Source organism: Bos grunniens, chromosome 6 (genome assembly GCF_055505025.1).
Source record: "Bos grunniens cultivar Pamir isolate PY7600 chromosome 6, Bosgru_T2T1.0, whole genome shotgun sequence".
Lineage (NCBI taxonomy): Eukaryota > Metazoa > Chordata > Mammalia > Artiodactyla > Bovidae > Bos > Bos grunniens.
This window is the reverse complement of record NC_141170.1, coordinates 16,299,528-16,302,565: the sequence shown is the minus strand read 5'-3', so window position 1 is coordinate 16,302,565 and position 3,038 is coordinate 16,299,528. Positions and strand designations below refer to the sequence as shown.

The following is a 3,038-nucleotide window of genomic DNA, read 5'->3' as shown; positions in this document are numbered from 1 at the left end:
GCCATCCAGCCATCTCATCCTCTGTCGTCCCCTTCTCCTCCTGCCCCCAATCCCTCCTAGCATCAGAGTCTTTTCCAATGAGTCAACTCTTCACATGAGGTAGCCAAAGTACTGGAGTTTCAGCGTTAGCGTCATTCCTTCCAAAGAACACCCAGGACTGATCTCATTTAGAATGGACTGGTTGGATCTCCTTGCAGTCCAAGGGACTCTCAAGAGTCTTTTCCAATACCACAGCTCAAAAGCATCAATTCTTTGGCGCTCAGCCTTCTTCACAGTCCAACTCTCACATCCATACATGACCACTGGAAAAACCATAGCCTTGACTAGACGGACCTTTGTTGGCAAAGTCATGTCTCTGCTTTTGAATATGCTATCTAGGTTAGTCATAATTTTCCTTCCAAGGAGTAAGCGTCTTTTAATGTCATGGCTGCAATCACCATCTGCAGTGATTTTGGAGCCCCCAAAAAATAAAGTCTGACACTGTTTCCACTGTTTCCCCACCTATTTCCCATGAAGTGATGGGACCAGATGCCATAATCTTAGTTTTCTGAATGTTGAGCTTTAAGCCAAATTTTTCACTCTCTTCTTGCACTTTCATCAGGAGGCTCTTTAGTTCCTTTTCACTTAATCAGTGTTAAAATAGCTTTCATATATAATAATTGAGATATCCCAAGACTGAATCTATAATGTTGGAATCAATATACTGCTTTTTTTTCCTCCAACCAGGATTATTAAACATAACAAAATTCTATATACAAGGTGACTTAAATCTGCTGTTTCAAAATGTGGTACTTTCCTTAACTAGTATTTCATAAGTCAAGCCACAGAGGGTCAAAAGGCTTACTCTAAAATTAATAGGAAAGTGACCAATGCTTATTACACGAATGGTCTAATTACTAGAACTCTAGTATATTATATTATCTATAAGATAATTAACATAAGGTACCACTGAGGGCCTGTGACAGGCTTCGGAGCACTGATACAAGACATCAGGAGGCCATTTTGTACACTGGCACTGTGATGCCATCGTGTTTCTGGAGCATAATATTCCCATTATCTGATTCTAGACACACCACAGAAATACCAGTGGGGTATGAGGTTAGCTTAGCTGCTTGCTGGGCTAGAACAGATATCACCCCAGCATGCTCATCTGACAGGGTTCTGCGGCAGCCCAGATTGAGTCCTTGTAAATCTGTGCACAGGACTCCAATAGTACATGGATTCTCCATTGTGTCCTCCAAGCACTGCTGCAAGGTAGCCTCCATCCCGCCACGTGTCGCCTCCTTCTGGCCACACTGGTGTCAGGGGCCCCTCAGTCAATCACATGACGCGAGAGGTCAATATACTGCTTTTAAAAACAACACAATTTAATTTAGCTATGATTATATAATAAGCTGGAACCCAAACAAAATACTGAAGTTGGAGTTACTATTAACAGAGACGCAATAGGTGTCTGATGGATGGGAGAGTTGGACTATAAAGAAAGCTGAGTGCTGAAGAATTGATGCTTTTGAATAGTGGTGTTGGAGAAGACTCTTGAGAGTCCCTTGGACTGCAAGGAGATCCAACCAGTCCATCCTAAAGGAGAGCAGTCCTGGGTGTTCATTGGTAGGACTGATTTTGAAGCTGAAACTCCAAAGCCACTTTGGCCACCTCATGTGAAGAGGTGACTCATTTGAAAAGACCCTGATGCTGGGAAAGATTGAGGGCAGGAGGAGAAGGGGACGACAGAGGATGAGATGGTTGGATGGCATTACCGACTCGATGGACATGGGTTTGGGTGAACTCCGGGAGTTGGTGATGGACAGGGAGGCCTGGCGTGCTGCAGTCCATGGGGTCGCAAAGAGTCGGACACGACTGAGCGACTGAACTGAACTGAATAGGTGTCCATGATTTCTATTACCTATCATCTCTGGCAGAATATCCTGTGAATATTTTCTTGCACCCAATGTCATACTGGTCCTTGAAACTATTTTTCTTCCTTTATCATCACTGTTGACCACCTCACCCCACTGCACCGCAGTTTAGCTCACAAAGCTGTGAAGTGTGCTGAAGACAAAATATTGACTAATGTAGTACTTGACACAAAGTGAGCAATTCCACCAAAGCCTGACCAGACATATAAATGAAGGGACAGATAAGTGAGTGAACACATTTTGACAGAGATTCAGGAGCCTCTGTCTGTAAATACTCTCTTCTACTCTGACACAGGATGAAGAAAACAAACATTTGGAAATGCAAGTGATCAAATGTGTAGCCAGGGGCATCAACAAACATCCAGTCACCCTAATCCCTGCCAGAGTTCAATTTGTGGGAGACAAGCTTTGAAGCCAGAGACTTTTTACCATAAAAGTTATAGAAGTGGAGGAATAAAAACTTTTAGCGCTATGATTCCCACCTCTAAATTTCTGTTTCTACAATTCGCAGCTGAAGTTCCTCTTGTGTATCCCCTAATTAGTCTCCTTTAAAATAATTGGTGTTGTTCTCGCCTGTTATTTGAGTGTTGTCCCTAGCTGTGACACAAAATGAACCTTTCTGGAAGTGTCTCCCCAGGAGGGATTTAAGTGCTTAAGGAGGCTTATTTATTCTCAAGGCTGAGCAACCACTTAGTCCATTACAGTGGAAACGGCGATTTCAAGGCAAGTGTGTACTGCTAAAAACAGGTGCATAAGAATGTGGCTGTCTTCCAGTTTTAAGAAGGCAAGAAATTCAAATTAACCCCATGAAGTCTTCTGCTGGAAACCACCACTCAGACAAGCAAAACAATAAGCACTTTCTGCTCAACTCTGGACAGCTCGATTCTCCAGATTCTTGGCACTTTTGGTTATTTTCTTTTACTACTTCAAAGTCAAGGGGAAGCAAATCACAAAGCTTTAGTAATTCTAAATGAAAAGCCACAGGAAAGAAAAACAGCAATGAAAGAGAAGGAAATATTGCAGGTTATTAGAAATCAAACTTTACCCAAATTTTAAAATTCATTTCTCAATACAGTGGGTACAATGTTTCAATCTAGGAGAAAATTCATTTTAAATGATTTA

General features: G+C 42.1%; 1 pseudogene; it reads right to left on the bottom strand.

The window, feature by feature from the left end:
* Positions 1 to 989: 989 nt before the first annotated feature.
* LOC147370345 (ragulator complex protein LAMTOR5 pseudogene) lies at positions 990 to 1,265 on the bottom strand (annotated as a pseudogene).
* Positions 1,266 to 3,038: the final 1,773 nt, after the last annotated feature.